Here is an 8,561-nt window from a genome sequence, read left to right as displayed (position 1 = left end):
CCGCCTTTATTTAATTTTATTCACTCAGGCGTCTAAATTTACTGACGAGCTAAATACTTTATTTTCACTATTCTATTTTTTATTTCACTACTATTATTTTCGCTACTTTTATTTTTCAACATTTACGAGCATTACTTTAACACAAATTTTAAATGATCGCCATCATTTCATTTTCGGGTTTGGACTCGTTAAATTAATTACAAGACAACACTTTGTTAAATCCCTATTTTCTACATATTTCACATAGTATATTTTGTACTGGTTATTAAGTTAAAAGCCCAAATAAATTAATTGAAGGAAGAAGGGATCAATATTTTTGGATCAACATTTGAGTCCAAATCAGCCCATATATTAAACAGCCAAATAAACAACCCACATTTTATCCACCTACCCAACCAGCCCAAATTATCAGCCCAATTCCTATACTAATTACCCGACCCGGTTCAGCCCAACACCTTACCGGACCCGGCCCACTTATATTTTCTAAAACCTAATCCCTTTCCCCTTCCCTTTCTCTTCACTCCCTTACCTGTCGCCTCCCCCTTCTCTCTCTCGCTCAACCTCTCTCTTCTCCCACGTTCCTCTCCACCATCGTCATCCCCCACGCCTGCTCCCTTCTCCTCACGTTCTCCTGTCCCCCACGCCTATTCCCCGCTCCTTCGTCTCTCTCATACGCTCCTCTCTTTCTTCAATACAAATGAAACCCTATAAATACAAGGCGATTTGAATCGTTTGGGGGAGATTATTCAGTTTTGGGGAGGGAACCAAAGATCGTTTTAGAACGAGGGGATTTTTGGGGAATAGATGGGTATTTTCTAAAATCTGGAGTTTCTTTTGTTTTCAAAAAAACATGGTCTTAAACATTTTCAAATCAGAAAATACTTTCTGTTATGAGATTTGTATTGAAAAGTTAAATTTTCATAATTCGATCAACTTTCGTCGTTGTTCGGCAAAAGAACTTTAATTAGAATAGAGTACTTTAATTTTGACTCGAGTGTTGAATCGGTCAATACGAGAGTAGATTCGAGGCCTTGACGTCCCCATTTCACTGCACCACCAACAGGTAAAATTTGATGCCATTTCGACTCATCGTTTTGTTAAAATTGTGTTAGTATAAAAGAAATCATGTTTAATATCTTGTTGTTGCCCTTGTGATTCGAAACTTGTTTGCATTTCTTTTCGTGTAGTAGCTGAAGTTGACGAATGATAAGTAGACATTAAGGTTCGTGTTTTAGTTGTTACCATTTGTTAATATTTAGATATATTTTATGAAGGCTTTATAAACCAGATTATGTCTAGCTCTGTTTTGTGGAGTTTCTGAATGTGAAGTTCTTCTCCCAGTTTTCATTCCAATTTGTATGAGTCTAGTCTAGTTAACCTTAGTTTGAAATGATAATTAAATCTGTCTTCCGTTTAAGTTGTTGGCTGTCGACGATTGCATGGATTAAACTGGTTCGATTTGTCCAGAGCACGCTCTGTTTATGATTTGGTTAGTTTCATATGGATTTAGGTAGTAGAGAATGGCTAGGGGCAGTACAGGGCTGCTCCTTAATTTACACGAATTCACTCACATGTTCGATTAATTTAGTGATAACAGCGAATTGAGCTTAGCATACACTACAAGAAAATTAATTTTTAACGACCACTTGTCAACGACCGGACATGAAAGCAGTCGTTATAATTGTACTTTTAGCGAGAAATTATTTTTCCGGTCGCTAGAGTCTATTTTTAAGTTAACAGTAACGACAAAAAAATATCCGATCATTAAAATATATGACATCCGATCGTTAAAGCTTAGATTTAAAGAAAGGATAAAAAACTAGCACCACATTTTCCCTCAAATTTTGTCCACTCCCTATGCAACCCCCCCCCCCCCCCCTCCCACACAACCAAAACGCCAACCCCCAAATAAAACAACAGAAAGCCCTAGATATAAACAAAAGGATTTAGCAACACAAATCTCCCATACGCTCTAGGTTTTATATTTTCATTCAGAATTCTTCGATTTCTTTATCTAATGGGGCTTTCTTCTTCTTCATCATAATTCATGTTGTTCTTCAAAAGGTATGCGTAGAATCGCTTTTGGCGATTGTATTTTTTCCTTCTCTGTTATTTACTTTGAAAACAGAACTTCCTAAAAATTTCCAAGGCTTGTAAGGAAGGTACTGTTGCAGTTTGTTGCATCTGAGTGTTAGATGTCAGAATGAAAGTAATTGTTTGCATTTGGCTGTCTTTAGAGGTTGATTTTTTCCTTAATGTTATATGCACTGAACGTGGGGAAAAGACATATTTTAAACTGTTTAGTACGGATTTTTCAATATATTTAAGTTGTTAAAATCCTTAATTTGAGGTTTCATTCTAGTTAGAGCTAACTAGTCCTCATGCGGAAATACTGGTTTCTGATGATGGTGTATTTTGGATTTTATGGTGAAAATTTTGATAAGTATTTAGATTGAAGAATTAGATAGTTTCCTTTGCTAATTTTGATGACTGCTCTTTGTTCATTTGTTTTTGGTATTGGTATAACCTTACATGACATATGATTTTTATTTTCTTTTTTCCATCTTGGTTTAATTCGATCTCTAATTTCCTCATTCACTGGCATTTGTACCTGATTCACCATTTAGGGTTGAAGATCCACAATACGAGGGCTTTAAGTGCTTTATATTTAAAGCTACTGTTGTTTTATCATAAGCAAAGAAAGTCAATTTGAGGGGAAAATATTATTTATTTTTGTGTTATTCACCAGGTTGATAGACCTGCTATTTACCAAGGTTAATCTCTTGGCTTGTCTGCTCCTCGAACATCATAGTTTTTGCCTTTTGCTATGTGCCTATGGATTATTATGTTTTTACTTTATACAACAACAAAAGAACAGTGGTCTATAACTTTTGTCTTTTCTTTTTAAAATTAAGTATGAGTTTATAGAACATTTGGTTAGCCTATATTTGAAGTGAAAGATGCAGTTTAGGGAAATGGATAGAAAAGTTGTTAGCAGATAGTTCTTAGCTTTATTAACAGTGTCTCTCCCTCCTCTCAGCAAATTTAAGGAGTTATTTTTCTTCAGGTGCTCTGTTTTTGAGGTGTGAGTGTCTACATTGAACTCTGAAACTGTTGCACATTAAATACCTCCTTATTCACATTATCGATCAACAACTTGTTCACTGAGTCTGGCTAATCTTTATAATCATTCAAGCACTGGCAGCTTGTATCTGTTAAGACTTTAACCTAGCTTATTTTTGCTGATGCTAAAGAACATTTTTGCTCATGTTAATGCTAGAGCCCGCCTGTTTGAATATCCAGTTGCCATGTGATATTTCAGGAAAATATTCAGTTGTTTGGAACCAAATATGTCTAATATGATAAATGTTGTGAAAATGCTGCCATTTAATTAATTTGAACAAGCAAACAAATTGAAAATTGGTTATTAAATGTGACACATTCAGTGCTATATCACCAGCAACCTTATTTTTCTCCTCCATCTTAAAAGAGTATAATTACCTTTTCTTCCCTAATTAACTATGCTGATTAATGGTTATTTTAGTTGTCTAATTTGTGTATATATGTTGCCTGCACTATTTAGCTTGGTGAAAACATTTAAGACAACATTTTTGTTACTAGTTATCCATACGTGGTTTTTCTTGCGATGCTTGAAACATAAGGTGTTGAACTGGGACAATATTTGTATGAGATTTATATTCATGATATGGAGCCGAGAGTTTCTAAAGCTGGGGTAAGTTACAGAATTCCGATACAGAAAATCTACAATAGTTCTTCTCGGTTACTAATTCAAATGGTTCATGTGAAACATGTGGTTCTGATGAGGCAAGTCTGATAAGTTCTATGGATGACATCATGGTAAGAATCCATGTTTGTTAGTTCAATTTCTTAAAAATTAAATTTCTGTTTACTATTGGATAATTTTGATTACATGTTTATTATGATTTGAGAATTGCAAGTTACTGGATATTTACTATTAAAGAGTTACAATATCATTAACATACTCTCTACTATGCTCATGACGAACTTTAGTTGTTTTGCCATACAATGTGCCATCAAATGTTGTAGGTTTGAGAACAAAGTAAAACTATAAAATCTATTCTTGGAAAGTAAAAAACTGAGTGTTTAAACATTCTTACAGTACTTCATATCTTTGAAGAGTATAAACAAATATGAGGTACTATGCTTAATAATAGTATGACGAAGTTATTGCTTGACAAACTGATAGTAGTATTAGAATTTTCCTGCTCAATTTATTATTTGAGAGGACAGAATGTCGTAAAATTATAAAATCCTATATAGTGGCAAATGGACCAACCTCTACTGTTGCTGCTAATTTACTTGACCACTTCTCATTTCTCTTTTTTAGTTTCCTACGTTTTCTCTGTTGACTCTAAATCACGTTAAATTCAACATTTTGATGTTTTCTTTGAATGATACAAGACTTAATGGGTCCTGTCCGAGTCCGCAATGGAGAACCCAAAAGGTATTTTTTTACTGTGGATGTTCTTTTTTCTCTTGTATTTTAGATTGCATATCCAAATATATATTTTTTTTTGGCTGAAGCTGAGTACTCCTATCATAATTATTTGACTAATTTCATATTTGTTACAAAGCTGTCATTTTCTAGTTGCAACTTTTGTTCTTTTTGATGTCCTAAGCGTGTAGGATTTTGTTTGTGAAGAAACAGTCTGCAAGAAAAGCTATTTCTGGTGCAATAACAACTATATTTTGAACTCCAGGCTCCTCCTTATCCAATGGTAATTTTTCAAATTTTCAAAACATCCTCCTACAGCTAGATTATTTTCTGGAAAGATCATATGTTCTTGATAGTGTTAGTATATACGCTAGTACATGATTATTGGGAATGAACATGTTCAAATAGGGTGGAATGAATATAGAAGATTCATAAAATTGACCCTAACTAATTTTGAATTGAATCATAGTTGTTATAATTGGTGTTCATAATTGTAAACTGAAATCACATCATGTCTAAGCATTACTTATAAAGCATAGTGATTGTGGGCTTGTGTGGAAAATTCATTTCCAGAATTGTTATTCTTATGAATAAACTCTTTAACATTGTTCTTTTAATAGATTTTGAATTTGAAGTATGAAGAACCTGCTCGAGAAGAAATTTTGCACCAAGTGAAAGTGTTACAGAACAAGTTGAACTAGCTGAAGCACAAGAGGCCTATTCTCTATTTTATTAGGAGTTGTTTAAAATTGTTCGAATTTGTATATATTGCTACAATAGTATTTTCATTTTTTGGTTAGGAGTTGACAGATAATTTCATACAGTTCTTTGTAATAAACTATGAAAGTTTATATGAGTATTAATTATTTTGTATATGTAGGTATGTTTATGCCAATGAATATGAAATAATATTATTACTATTTAGATTTTAAATACTATTGAAAGTTAATAGATACAAAAGACACTTTTTAATGACTGGATTTTTTGTAATGATTGAAGGCTTTTAACGACTTGAATGACAATTAGCGAAGGGAATATTTGGTTGTTAAAGGAGATTTAACGACTGGATTTGTTGTGGTCGCTAGCACTCTATTAACGACCGGATTGTAAATCCATCCGGTCGTTAAGTTTTAACGACAGAGCTTTTAGTGACCAGCGACGATTGGATTTTTTTCCGTCGTTATTAACTATTAATGACCAGATCAAGGCTTTTAGCGACCGTATTTCCTCTCGTTGAAGACCTATTTTCTTGTAGTGATATATGTGTTAGGTATGTGTGGGTTTGTACATTGTAGAATCTCAGAAATGTGTGAAGGAGCATATGTGCCTGCTTTGAACAGTTCTTGAAATGCATGATGGTTTTCTTTGATAACATGGTTGTTGTCATACTATGTCAAAAAAGACACTGTTGGAGTTTATCCCTTTTAAATTCTATAGTATATTTCACTTCTAAATTCTTCCTACCTAGCTGGTTAAACACAGTCATGTAAACTCTGGGCATTCATATCCCCTGGATTCCGTAGATAAAAAGACTCAGAAATTAATTTAGCAGACATTTTCCTTGTCTATTCTTTACCCCTTTCTCATTCAATCATATCCCATAAGTTTTGCATTTTCATATCTGTTTTAGCTGATCGTATTCGATATAGGAATTTGTTTGTTTCTTCAGTTTGTTTACGTTATAGTAAATGTAATGTTTTGAATTTGTTTGGCAGAAGTTCTTTAACTTTCTTCTTTATCCTTCATAATCACTTTAATCGGGTTTTCTTTCTAATCCTTTTTATCTTCTTTCTTTGCATGAACTGGGAATTTCGAATCCCAAATATCCTCGAGTTGCTCGATGACTTTGCTGCCACATTCACGAGACAACGTTGCTTATTGCTGTTGTTTTCTCTGTGACGAGTGTCGCGTCTCTTAGGCGAAAATTTGACATGTTTATGGTTTAAGCCAACTGCTGGCCATAAGTTGCTGATTACGCCTCTGTCTTTTGTTTTTCCTTTCCAAGTTTGAACTGCCCTGGTTATACAGAAGCCTTGTACCTTGGCTGAATGTCCCATTAATTTGTTCCGTTTTTGTTTACTTGTTTGCTCTATTTGCATGTGTGATATTTGTTGAACATTAAGACTAATAATCAATTTTAGTCATACTAATTTCATGTATAACTAGTAATTCAGGGAGCTTAAGCTAATGGGGATGTAGGAAAAAAGGGATGAAGAAGAGTCCCGGTAAATGCTGTTGAGTTTCAAAGCAAAAGGAGAAAGGACTTTAAAAAAATAAAGAAGCTGGAAGTTCAGCTGGGTCACATTGAAGAAGCATTTTTTTGGCTATTATTTATGAGGACTTAGGATGATTATTAGATCCAATGGAGAGGAGGTTTGGTTAAAATCCCACAGCACATTTTTTAAAAGGGTATCAATAGGTTTTAAATATCAAGTTAGTCATTGCCTTTCACTGGTAAGTACTAATTCCCACTCCTCTTAGTTTAAATCAATTACATTATAGGTTAATCCATAATTTTTACAACTTACACTTAGCATAATTAATTAACATAAGTCCGGTCGGTTAACCATTGTTAATGGGTCTTAAAGGATGCCTAATACCTTCCCTTTAGACTAATTGAACCCTTCCTTACCTAGAATCTTAAGTTTCGCAGACCTTAAACAGAGTTAACTTTAAAATAACTTTAATAAATTTAGGTGTCCTAATTCACCATAAATAATTAGGTGGCGACTCCTTGAAATAAACAAAAACAGGAATCACCAATATGTCGTACTTCTACTTTAACCCGGTTAAAATGGGGTATGACAGATATGACAACTAGGAAAAAGTCTAACTCATATGTTCAAAAGAAAATGATTTAAAACGGATGAAACTTACTTGCATTAACATTAACATTATAAGGTATATTTAATTTGTAAACTCAATTTTTTTAATTAAAGCTAAAGTGATAGTATGTAAAATATTTTTTGTATATGTGACTTTTACTTGTCCCCAGTGGACTTTGCACATCTCTTAAAAAATAATAAATGAAGGTCATATTTTATCATGATATCCATATTAATTGGTATATAATCTTAATGGACTTGAAAAATGATTTAGAATGAGTAATTAATGCTAATGATAGGAAAAGAATATCTCTTAAATATGCTAAAGTGGACAAGTAAAAGCTAAAATATATTTTTAGTACATTTTTTCTACAAAATACAAACCAATAACCAAACTAATCATGTTGGGCCCCGTGCATTGCACGGGCATAGTTTGCCAGTAATTACTCCCTCTATCCTAATTTATGTGGAACTTTTCACTTCCCGAGATTCAAACTGCATGAAGTTTGACCAACATTTTAAGATGTATTTTTTCACCAAATTGATATGAGAAAAGTTGCAACTTATGGTACTTTTCATGTAGTTTTCAAATATATAAATTTTAGTGTTAAAATATTGAGTTAATCTAATCCAATTTAGCTTCAAAGTTTAGTCAAATTGACTCTCGAAAAGCGAAAAATGCCACATAAATTGGGACGGAGGGAGTATACGTATTATACATACCGAAATATGGGGAGGTTGTGTGGGTTATAGGAAAATGTTAAGAAACAGATGTATGCTAAAGATTCCTCTCGCCCAGATATATAATTGCGATGATGATAAATTAATATAAGTTATTGTTAAGAGATTCGGTATGTTAATTAATTAAGTGGAGAGGGAGACCTAATCCATCTATCGATCATCTTTGCTCTGCACTTGTCGATATATATATATATATATATATATATATATATATATATATATATATATATATATATATGTCTTAAGGTCCAAAAATCTTAAAGCTTTGATACCAAAGGGATGGGGGTATAGGATATTAAAAATCTTTTCAAGCTTTAGAATGTTTAAAGATAAGAGTAGTGTTGTAGTGTGTTTGTATCAAATTTTTAAATAATCATATTTGGTATATATATATATATAATTGTGTTTTGGAGTGTAATGAGATTTGATTCTTCAACGTAATACAAATTGTGTGCTTTATGCTTATTTTTCTGTAACACTACCTTGTAACAACAACTGTATTGACTTGTATTTGGCTG

At 33.0% G+C, this 8,561-nt stretch overlaps 1 long non-coding RNA gene across 1 annotated transcript; it reads left to right on the top strand.

Annotated features, from left to right (window-relative positions):
* The first annotated feature begins 536 nt into the window (after positions 1-536).
* Positions 537-6,639, top strand: LOC132640890 (uncharacterized). The gene is made up of 2 exons (XR_009582473.1): positions 537-4,760; positions 5,098-6,639. It is a non-coding gene; the product is annotated as an uncharacterized LOC132640890 (long non-coding RNA).
* The last annotated feature ends 1,922 nt before the right edge of the window (positions 6,640-8,561 follow it).

Source organism: Lycium barbarum, chromosome 5 (genome assembly GCF_019175385.1).
Source record: "Lycium barbarum isolate Lr01 chromosome 5, ASM1917538v2, whole genome shotgun sequence".
NCBI lineage: Eukaryota > Viridiplantae > Streptophyta > Magnoliopsida > Solanales > Solanaceae > Lycium > Lycium barbarum.
This window is presented reverse-complemented; position numbering and strand designations above follow the sequence as displayed.